At 44.8% G+C, this 12,007-nt stretch overlaps 1 long non-coding RNA gene across 1 annotated transcript; it reads right to left on the bottom strand.

Moving 5' to 3' along the window:
- Window positions 1-556: 556 nt before the first annotated feature.
- LOC134549304 (uncharacterized) lies at window positions 557-3,362 on the bottom strand. Its single transcript, XR_010080056.1, has 3 exons — window positions 2,972-3,362; window positions 1,202-1,353; window positions 557-709 (listed from the first exon to the last, which is right to left on the bottom strand). It is a non-coding gene; the product is annotated as an uncharacterized LOC134549304 (long non-coding RNA).
- Window positions 3,363-12,007: the final 8,645 nt, after the last annotated feature.

Genomic DNA, 12,007 nt, shown 5'->3' with positions numbered 1-12,007 from the left:
TCCCAGCTCTTCCAACTGGATTATTTCCTCCTGGATGACCCTGACTCACTGACAGCTCTCACAGAGAAAAGCAGAACCACCACAGGTCACCAGGGTTCATTAGGCACAGCCACTCCTTCCCATAAAACCTGACCAGATAGGTGCTGTCTGTGCAAGAGAACTGAACTGTTTTAACCTGTATGGATGGTGTGAGAAGCTCGTTTTGCTCACAAACTCACCCAGCAGGACCCATCTATGCGGATGCATATTGATACAGTTGCAAAAAGGGAACACCAGATCTGCCTGCTGACAGTTTTAGGGCAGCCTGTCACCTGCTGGATCACCCCCACCATTTACTTGGTTGGATTAGAGCTCTAAAATCCCAGGGTAGTTTCTTCCCTTTTTGATACCACAAAATATTTGATACCTGAAAGGACATTGTTTGGTATCTACATTAATGATTATAAATATAGCCACTTAATGCATACACAACTAAGATCCAGAGAAACTTTTGCTGGTTTATAGACATATATTATGCAAAAGAAAGTTTATTAAAGTGCATTATGCAAGTGAAAGTTTCACTCCTGTCTTGAGTTCAGACAAGAAAAAGGTTTTTTATTACCTTCTATGGCTATTGCACCTGGGTTCCTGCTGATTTCCACTCCTTCCTCTCCTCTTCCAGTGGCTCGACTTGTCCTGCCAGAGCCAGCCTTGCAAGCACAGCACTTCCCTTAAGAACACAGAAGGTCACTTCTTTTATTTCATATTTTCAGTCTTTAATCAAAATGTGTTCATAAGCTTTCACTAAGAAGGGCACTGCACTTGCAATAAAATTCAATGCCTGTTGTGCTTCGTTATGAGAAGAACATTCCAACAAGTCAGTCTGCTTATAGAATGGTACTTCCCAATGCAGTGCTTACTCTGAGACTCTTTGGTTATAAACACCCATAAACTAATATATTATTTTTTTCTTATGGCATTGCATTTTTTTCACCACCTCATGTTAAGCATTAATTAGATAAGATCAGTAAAATTACATGGTGATGCTCTTGGTAGCTCGTGGACCAAAGTTATGATTTGGTATAACTAACCCCAAGCACGCTGCCATTTTAAGATGGATTTTCACCACAGTGGTGATCCTCCATTTCCAAAATAAGCTTGTAGATGAAATTGCTAGGAGGGTCCTGGTGCACATAAAACAGCAGAATGGGGGAACACTTACATTTATCTGTGGCAGAGAAATAGTTTTAGGAGATCCAAAGGGATTTCTGACTGGGAGGAGAACAAAAGCACGTGAGTGAGGCTGCACCTTCATCAGAGGTTGTTGCATGGATAAGCTCATCCTGGTGCCTTTCCTTCCAACAGAGGAATTTACTAGGAGGAACAGAAATACAGGCAGAGTGAACTTTGGATTTTCCAGGGAACAGCAGCTTGGAGTTCACATATACACTGCAGGCTTACAGAAGGCTTTTTGTCCGTGTTCACTGAAGCTTCCTATTTCCTTCCTGCTTTCCTTGGACCAGCTGACCCCAGAGCAAGAATAGCAGATGGAAAGCTTGCATATTAAGGATTATTAATGATCTGTCAAGCCCTGGACTGCAAAAACTTCAGTTTTCGTTTTCTTTTCAAACATACCCCATATCCTGATGCAGAATATATTTGCTCCAACACTAAAAGGAGGGCAGGGGGTAGGGGGAAAGGGAAGTGGTATTTGAGGCCCAGTAAAGGGAAGGACAGCCTGAAGGGAATAGGAAAAAAAGAACTAAACAAGCACAGTTTTAAAGGTGAACTTTTGTATTTTATAGAAACAGTCAGAAAGAGGGAAGACTGGGCAAAACCAAATTAATGTCAACTCTGCCCCATGGTATCTACCCTGTTCCCATAGAAATGACTGCCTTGTTGTGTGCCATATCATGACAAAAAAAGGAAATATTGGCCATTTTCCACTAGGCATTTGCGTTGACCTTATAACCAGAGCTGTATTTATAGCCCTGCATAACTTTTGAAATATCCTGGCAAAGAAAAACTTCCATTTGGTTTTAATTGATTTGACTGAGGCTGCATCACTACCCATGGAGCAATGTCCTCCTCCAACATAAAGCCACTGACCCAGCCCCTTATTTCCATGATCTTCTGCCACCTTCCACCTCAGAACATACCCCTGAGAAAGCCATCCTTTAATTTTAAACTGAAAATCAAAACTAAACTCCTCAATTCTTTTAAGTCCCTGGTGATATTTAGGGAATAGTGTGGCAGTCTGTGTTTGCAAATTTGCAGCCCTGGCTGCACACAGGAAAAGCTGTAGCCAGCTTTCTTCCTTGGCTGGAGCTCTGGGTTCCTAAAACCTCTGGGTGGAGGGACCTGCCTTTGTCCATTATGGAGCAATATAAGAACAATATAAGAACAGAGATATTTCTAAGCATGTCACAGCCAGCATGGGTGGATGTGGGTGTGAGGGAAGGTGTGATCTGACTGACCCCTTCTTTCATTTTGGCAGTAGCTTTTTCAAACAAACAGAACTGGAAACTGTCCCAGAGTGGGCAAGATGGATGTAAAGGGGAAACTCTGATAGATACAATATAATTTTTAATGTGCTGTAATTATTTTTGCTCCTGTGCTTATCTATTTTAGGCCCACTGCTTTGTCTCACAAAGAAAATTTATTTCCACACCCTTTCCTGAAAGAGGACAGAAGAGCAAACATTCTGAATAATGGCAGTACAATTCCCCACTTTCCAGGATGTTCACATTTGGTTTCTCTTTGGCTTCTCAGTCTCGTCATGAAGTTTCTCACGCTAAGACTGAAATTAGGTTCTCAAAGTTGATTTTTATGATGTGTATTGAGCCAAAAGTGTAAGATTCCCCTTAAAAGTGGGAAGAGACTGTGAGCTCTGCTGAGAGGAAGCATTTGTTTCCAGGAGGGAAAAATAAATCAGAGAGGGAAAGAACTTCTTTAGAGAGAAGGAAAGGCTTGGGTTAGGGTTTTTCCTCACCAGCAACAACAGTGCCGGGGGCTTCCAGGGGCCCTCCTAAGCTGGGCACAGGCGGGTCAGCGGTGCCTCCTCGTATTCTCTGCCCACAAAAGCCAGCATCTCTGGCTTTGCTCAGCAGCTCCCCACGGGGTTCGGGATGCTCTGCAAGAGAGGGAGGGACGGGGGTTTGGGGCAGCGGATTCGGTGCTACCCGGGGCTGCGAGCCTGAGGGCCCGTGGGCGTGTGGGCCTCAGGGCCGGCGGGCCTGCCCCAACCCAGCCCCGGCCTCAGCCCCAACCTAGCCCCGGCTCGGCTCGGCCCCAGCCTCAGCCCCGATCCAGCCCTGGCCAAACCCCGATCCCAACCCCAACACGGCCTCAGCCCCCACACAGCCCCGGCCCAGCCCCGGCCCAGCTCCATCCCGGCCCCGGCCCGGGAAAAGGCGTCGGGCAGCGACACCCGGCGGGGGAAGCGGCTGCAGGGCCCGGGAGAGTCGCGCTCCCTCGGCCGTCGCGCCCCGGGACGAGCTGAGGGCTGCGCTGGAGAACCACCAGACAGACCCAGCTTTGGCTCCTCTGCCCGACAAGAGGCCGCCTGCCCGAGCCGGTGTTTGAGTGCGTGGAACACGGACCGAGCTCCAGGGAAGACCGAGGCACCGAAAGGCGGCCGAGTGTCCCTCCTGAGTGTGCCACCAGCAATGAAATGTGCGAGGGGAGATCACACAGAGGTACACTGCGCGTTAAAATGTGTTTCTGAGCAAGGTGCTGCTACCCTTGCTTCCTTGGTTTAGATGGAAAATTTTAGATGGGAACTTTTCTTTTTTTAAGTGACCAAATGATGGAGCTTTCCCAGTGTTTTGTCTTATCTTCTCTCTGCAATGGAGTGAGTGGTGTGGCACAGTGAGGTTGGGGGTCAAGGAGGCATTGCTGTCCTTCTCCCCCTCTTTTAACCCTCTGGCATTCCCCACTCTTCCCCAGGGTTTGGCAGTGATGCCCCAGGCCACCAGACCTGGTGTGACTGGGTGACACCAGATGGGAAGCCAGGGAAAGCCACCGTAGGAGCCTTTAGTGGGGAGGAGACTTTTCCCTGCTGTGCTCAGGGTTACATCTCCCTCAGGCCTCACTGTTTGTGCTGCAGCTCTGCCAGTCCACACCCTGAGTGCTCCTGGCTGTGCCTGGTTAGGATCACCGAGCCAGCTGTGCCTGCCTTGCACAGGCACTGGAGCTGTCCTGTGCCCATGAGGATGCTGCTCCGGGCTGCCTGCTCTCACCCCCAGCTCCTGGCTCCCTTCTCCTGTGGAGCAGCCTGCTCTGGGGACACACAGGCTCTTGGAAGCCTCAGGTTGTGCCCTGAAGTTGTCAATAGAAAAGTAATCCTGGGCTGGATTGCTTTTGGTACACTGCATGGGGAAAATGTGTCTTTTTATTTTTCTTGTTATTTACACTCACTTCTTGTCTTTCTTCTGACTGGCAGCTCAGCACAGCTCAGATGGTATAAAGTAAAGACACTGCAGTCTCCCACAACCCTGCCCTGTAACCAGTTTGGTTTAGGGTACTGGAGGCTGTGATCTGTCCTGAGTGCCATGGATATCTTCCAGAGCCTGGGAGCCAGCAAAACATTTGAGTATCACCCTCTTTTCTCCCAGCCTTTTCAATAAGACATTAAGTAGTGTTTCCCTAAAAGCCACTGAGACAAAATCCCTCCAAGCAAGTTCTTCTTAATTCTTTTATTTTCTATAAGAATAAACCCAAACCACAAATGTGCAAATTTCTGTATTCATAGTGAAATATGAGAGAGGCATTGCCTAACAACCATATACAGCTGTCTCTGAAAAGCACTTTCACATTTGAGTTGAATTTCCTGACGCCATTGAGCTGTTTCCGGTTCTTGAGTTATCCATAACTGTACATTCCTGTTTGTGAGGGAGGTGATTCTGTCCTGCTGCTCCATCTGGTGAGAGCACTCCTGGAGTGATGCATCCAGCCCTCAGCACGGGAAAGACACGGATCTGTTGGAGCAGGTCCAGAGGAGAGGGACAGAAGGCTGGAGCAGCTCCTGTGTGAAGACAGGCTGGGAGAGTTGGGAGTTGTTCAGCTTGGAGAAGACCCTTATTGTGAATTTTCAGTGCATACAGGGGGCAAAGACAAATGGAGAGGAACTTTACCAGATTCTGCAGCACAATGGTTTTAAAGTGAAAGAGGGCAGGCTTAGATTGGACATAAGGAAGAAATTTTTAATGATGAGGGTGGTGAGGCCCCAGCACAGGATGCCCAGAGAAGTTGTGGCTGCCCCATCCCTGGAAGTGTCCAAGCTCAGGGGGCTTGGAGCATCCTGGGGTAGTGGAAGGTGTCCCTGCCCATGGCAGGGAGTTGGGCTAAGGGATCTTCAGTGTCCCTTCCGACCCAAAACATTCCATGATTCTTCTGTGATCCCATTTAATGGCTAATTTCTTGAGGCACACTGAAAGAGTTTCAGTAACTTCCTAAATATTTTCTTGACACATGTAGATAAATGATTTGCCTGGAAGTGGAGCTGAGATGGATGTGCAGCTGCCACAGCTCAGCAGGCAGAGGTGAACTCACTGTCTGCCAGGTAACTCAGCCCAAGGGAAAGTTTTTGTTCCTCCTGTTCACTGTTGACATTTGGGATGCTATGAACACATCCTTGTGTAAGTGTGCATGGAGTTTGTTGGGTTTTTTTCCATTGTAGAACAGAAAACTTTCATGAACTTCAAGCAGAAAGTATATACATTGTTCTTGCACAACTTGACACAGTACAGCTGATGGTTGTGAATGCAGAAATGGTTTTGAGTGGGAAGCATGGGACTGGAAATCGCAGGCTGAATGAAACCATCTGAATCAAGAGGCTCAGAGGCTGACACAGCTGCAGTCAGTGGTGGTTAGTTTTCCTCATCACAGGTCAAATGGAATAAATTCTTTAATCAGGTTTTCTCAAAAAAAGAAAAAAAGAAAAAAGAAAAAAAAAAGAAAAAAAAAAGAAAAAAAAGCAGTGTTTAAGCAAGATTTCCAGTCAGAGAAAAACACTATCAGAGTAAAAGGCACCCTAAAGTGAGCTAAACTGCTGTGATTTGCACAGCTACTAGCAAGTGGAATAAGACTTGATGGATAACACTGATGGCGGGCAAACCTCAATAATTAAAATATTATGATTTTGTTATTTTGTGTGAAATTAAGATAATACTTCCCAAAGGAAAATGTGGGATATAATCTTTGACTTCTTCAGAAAGAACCATGTTTTCTGAATTTTGGGATATCCATTTTAAGCAATCCTTTTGGGACTTTTTACCTTTTTTTAAGATCAACAGTAAAAGCTGCTTTTTCCATCTAAGTTAACACAAATCATCCTTGTGCATAAGGGTCTTTTCCTCTGAGACAGAGACACTGAGTTCCCAATCTTCCTACTTCTCTGGCATTTCTTACTCCATTAATCATAAGACTCAGCACTCCTGTGGTGCTGTAAATCTCCAAAACTCCCTGTAACCATGGGGGACTTCATTCTGTAAATGAATTTAAGGGGGTGGATCAGTGGCTTGGTGGAGCCCTGTGGAAAACAGCATTCCTGGGAATGTCAGTGGGTCTGAGGCTTGGGATAGGGCCTCTCCTGATAACAGTGTTGTCCTCTACACATTTGTCCAGCTGAAAACTCCAAGGTGTAGGTGATGGCAAAGAGAAGTCAATGTTTGGAACTTCTGGTCACTGAAGGGGGAGAAGAAATCTTTAGTGAGCATTATGATTTGCTTAATTGTCCTTTGAAACTGAATCTGAGGCTCTCTGTGAGGGTTATTTAATGACACAATTTACTTGCAGCACCTTGCTCACCAGGAAAGCTGGTTTCTCATTGACATTATTCCAGCTTTGGTGAATACTGAAAAAATCCTTCTTCAAGGGGATATGAAACAGAAATGAAATGTCTTTTCCCCTCCTGACCAAACTGATATTTTATCTCTTTGGTCTAAGGCATGTTTACACATGTGTTTTCAATAACACTAAAATCGACTTACATGACAACTGCCTTGTCTGGTATTGCTTTGCTTCCTGGGAGTTGTAGTTTAGGTCCCATTTTGTGCTCTGGTTTTGGTTCCCTAAGGAACAACCTCTCCTTTCTGGCTGTGCTGGTTACATATAGGGGTCAATGTCCAGAAATGCAGAAATGGAGTTAAGTAAAACATTTATCTTTGCTTTAACCCAAAATATTTTATTCAAGGAAAATTGTCTACAACAATCCATACAAAACTGGGATCAAACAAGATGCTGAAATAACCGAAATGCCCTCAACTTTGAAAATCTGTTTTTCATTTGTCCTCATTCCCATTCTTTGCCCCAAAGTGCTGTGCCTTGTTGCTGCTTCTCTTTTGGTACAACATAAATGAAATGTTATCTTCAGGGTGCAGAGGGATACATGCTATGGAGATCAGGGTTGAATTTTGGGGTTTTTTGAGAAATGATGCTGGGTATTTACATTCATAAGGGTCCAAGGCACAAAGTCTCACTTTCAGAATCAGCTTACAGTCAGGAGTGCCCAAAAAACTAATTATTCCTAATTAGTTATTTGGAGAATAGTTTCTATTTGAGTTAATTAGTAGAATATCAGGTGTAAGTCAACTTCTGTGCTGAAGTCTCTTGACAGATATGGTGAGAACTATCTGAGTTTCAAAGTGACTTTCAAGTTATTTTAACAGAAATCTGTGCACCTATATGTAAGAAGATGTTTTTAGTTGTTGTTATTATATATCTGACAGCTCCTAGGATTTTCAAGTGTCACTGTTTCTGGTAGGGTTGTACAATTTTGGAGGGCTATTGTTTTCTTAAGACATGGTAAAAAAAAAAGAAATATGCAATAAGTTCTATTCACTGAATAGAGATACTGAAAATGTTGAAGAGATTTTCTGAAAGCTGCCTGAGATTAGCCTTATAATGGATTCTTTACATACAAAAAAAATCCAGATTTAAAATAAGCATTGCTCTTTTTCTGTGTCTAGAATGTGTTAGTAAGAACAATACTATTAACCAAGTCGGGCTATTACCAGTGTTCATACCAGTCATTTATATTCAGGTTATGTTTATCATGTGCTGAATATCATCCACATACACGGGATGCTTGTCTTTTCCTGAAAATCTTACAGTCACCGGCAAAGAAAAGAGCATTTTACTTGCTGAGGGCTGAATAGGCCCTTCAAACATCTGCATGCTTCTAAACAGTCCAGAAAATAATAATGGCTTTAAAAATAATGACCTGTAGCTTCCTCCATGCCTGGCTTTAAGGACACAGAGCCCCTTCCCCACAAAAGTGTCTGAGCTTTTTGTTTTTAAAGCTCAACCTCCCCATTCTGGAGCTGGGAACAGACTCATTTTTGCCCTTGTGTCACAGCAGGGAGAAAGAGCAGGTTGTTAATAGCTCTTGGTCACTGCAGCCTGAGTGAGATCATCTACTGCATTTCTTCATCTCAGGAGGAGGAACACCTCATTTCCCACATCCAAGCTCACTCCCAGGGCTGCTTTCCTCTGTCAACACACATTTCCATGCCAGGAAGACTGACAGGGATGGTTTTCTAATGACAGCATTTGCCCTCATGCCCCGGAGGTTCTGCCTTGTAAACTTGTTTTTAGTAATAAGATAAAGTGAGCCCATTTGTGACAGAAGGAAAGATGGTATGAAGGACCTTGAGGGGTTCCTGCCAGCCCCAATCACAGCTCAAGGGCTGTGTGACAAACAGCATCTTTTACCACTTTAGGAGATAAAGTGGCCAGCACTTTGACAAGTAAAAATTGGTTTTCCCCTCACAACCTCCCTATAAGCACCCTGGACATTCATGAACCATTCAATTTCTCATCCCTTGCTCCTTGCAAAATTCATTGGGAATTTCCCCTTCTTCCCCTGCTGAAAAAATAGCTCTAGCACTACCCAAGGATCTCCTGCCAATGAGGGTGAGGCAGTAAAATTCTAAATGGGACCTAACTTCTTTATTTTGTCCTAGAGCCAGTGCTGTAATCTCCTGAGGGCTGTAAGGGAATGTGTTGTGATGGCTCAAGGCAGGAGCAGTCTCAGCTGCCTGTTGTGCTCTCTGCTCAGGAACTGGAGGGAGTCTGGGGAGGTGAGCAGCACTTTGGGGGTCTGCGAGTGTAAAGTGGGTTTTCTTCCCTCAGGGGATCTCAGGGCAGAACCTCGGGAGTCAACCATGATCAGAAAGATGCTCAGGAGATCTGGCTGATTTTATAGAGAAGTTCTGGAGAACTCAGGGATGCATCATCCCATTGTAGAGGAGAACTGGGAATTTTACAAGATGCATTTCACACTGACAAAAGAGAAGTTACTTACAGAAGGATTGCTTAGGGTCTTGGACCCCAAAGAGCCAAAGCTCAATTTGAGATAAAGCCAGCAGTGGGCATTAAGGAAATGGTTTAGGAGATGGGCAGGGAGATATCCTGATTTCAGTGAAGCTTCTCTAGAGCATCTCTTGCAGCACTGTCATTTGGAAAGGAGGAAGAAACAAAAGGACTGTTTGGAAAAGTGGCTGAATTGCCAGACTCACAGGACAGTGGTCAGCAGCCCCTCACCTGACATGTGCTGGTAGTGGGGAGCTCAGGAGCCAGTATTGGGATTGATACTGTTCAACACCTTCAGCAGTGACGAGGAGGAGGGCACAGAGTGCACCCTCAGCATCTCTGCAGGTGACACCATCATAGGGAAAGTGGCAGAGACAAATGCCAGAGCCTCCATCCGGAGAGATCTCAAAATCCTCAAGAAAAGAACCAGCAAAGACTGCAGTAAAAGCTCATGTGAAGCTCCACACTGGGGCAGAATTGCCCCACATGTCAGCAACTAGCTAAGCAGCAATTTTGCTAGAAAGGACCTGGGTTATGGTGGATGCTTTGTTGACTGTGAGCTGGCAGGGTGCACTGCAAGGACACCATGATAAGCTCCTTCCACCTCCTGCTCACTGCAGCTGAGCCCACACCTGGAACAGAATATCCACAGGACATGGAGAACCTGAAGAGGGTCCAGCAGAAGGCTCTCCAGCAGATGGTGAGGAGCCTAGAACTCATGCCTTACCAAGGGAGGCTGAGAGAGACAGGCAAGTTTAGTCTGGAGAAGAGCTGAGCTGTGGTCAGCTCCCCACAAAGTGCTGGAAAAGCAGAGCCCAGCTTCTCAGGAGTGACTGAGTGGAATAGTGAGGGCTGTAGCTGCGCCCATCTGCCATCCTGTCTCCTGGAAAGACCTAGAGCCTGTGCCAGAACCTTGCCTCTGGCCCTAGCTCCTCTCCAGGCTTTGTGGAAGCTGGTCCATTGTACCACCGGGCTGAGGGCTGTTACTGATCCCTGTTCAGGTCCAGTGGATCTGTGCCAGAGGGCTGGAGGCATGAGGGCACTGCTTGTGCAGAGCTTGGCCCTCAGCTTCTGGCTTGTCCTTCCCTGGGGAGCAGTTTCTTCCCATTCCCCATGCTGATCCTTGGTGTTTCATGGGCCTCTGTTTTCAAGGCCAAAATTGACCAACTATATGATATATTTAGACTTTCCCTTCAGCACAAGAAATAAGCCTTTATCTGGTTGAACCTTTGACCCTAACAGCCTTTCACTGACCGACTGTATCTAAATGCTTCTAAATGCTTCTGGGGATTTTTTTTGCTTCAGGTATTTCCCTTGAATAGCAGGTGATGCTCAACTCTTACTGGATTTCTATTTGGAACTTTTAAGACTTTTAGTTAGCCAATAACTATATTACAAAATACTTTGTATTTTAAATTATATATATTACAGGATGATGTCTGCTTGTTTTAAATATTGATACTTCATGCTGTAATTTATCTTATGGTTAAAAAACCACACACACAATCTTACTCAACAGCTGTTGCAGAAATTGATTTGAGCATTGTGAACAGCCCTCATTCCTTGAAGAGAGCAAATTTGGATGCCCAGCAAATGCTTAAACATAACATTAACCATTTGACTGCTGATCTTTGATTTGACTGTTTGAAAGCAGTGGAAATCTGTAAATTTTCAAATTTAGAATTCAATTTCAAATTCAAAGTAGAATCAATCTGTGCTGAACAAATTAACATTTTGGTGTGATGAAGCACTGATGCCTGAGGAAATTCCATCACTTCTCTTTTCCTTCATATGCATCTCGGAAAGCCAGAAGAGAGCAGCACAGAGATAACTAAAAAAACAATTGCTTCCCCAGAAAATGGTAAGAAATATTTGTCCTGCAAGAATATCTTACCATAAATATAAATATAATATAAATATATATTTAATTCACAGATGGAGCCCAGGACAGCAGCCCAATGTTTCTCTCTCCATAAATTCTTGCTTTATAAGCTCTATTTCCCTGGTTTTCCATAGAAACTGGCAGCACAGTGTGTAGTAAAGGCCAGTCTTGTGCAGATCACAGGGTGATAGATCAATCCATTAGTTATTAGCAAGTTTCCTCATCATCTTCAGATCTGGAGTGTTTATTTAGAAATCATGCAGTGTTTCCGACACTGAAGTTTCACCTGCAGCCTAGAATTCAGCTTACAAAGCTCCATAACTGGGTGGTTCCAAAGACATACCAAGCTTTAGGCACCATGGCTTTAAAGTCATGTTTTAGGAAAAGGAAATTCTTAGCTGAATAATAATTCAGGTAGGGCTTGATGGGTTCCTGAGGAAGAGATGATCTGACATAGAAGGTAACGGTGCAGTTTCCACAGTAAGGCTTTGGGATGGGAGGTAAGTCCCTTCCTTTGGGGCTTTCCTCTGTGGATTCGGGGTGTTACCCACCCTCATGTTCCAGCCCCACGCTATCGGGAAAATTCCTAGAAAGACCAAGATCACTTTTAAGTGCTTTAATCCACCACTTCCCAAGGTGACACGGCTGCTTTGACGGCTGGCTGACTGTCAGGAGGACTCAGCAAAAGCCGGGACTCCGGCCAAGGATGTGGGAATTTTTTTAGTTTTTATTATTTTTTAATTACATGTCAAAAATTTTGTTTTAATTAATTTTTAAATTTTAATTGACTCGGGAGAGGCCCCCCGGCGAGGCCGCCCCTTCCCGCGGCGG

The sequence above is a fragment of the Prinia subflava genome, chromosome 4 (genome assembly GCF_021018805.1).
Source record: "Prinia subflava isolate CZ2003 ecotype Zambia chromosome 4, Cam_Psub_1.2, whole genome shotgun sequence".
Taxonomy (NCBI): domain Eukaryota; kingdom Metazoa; phylum Chordata; class Aves; order Passeriformes; family Cisticolidae; genus Prinia; species Prinia subflava.
The sequence above is the reverse complement of the archived record's forward strand: the minus strand, read 5'-3'. Positions and strand labels throughout refer to the sequence as shown.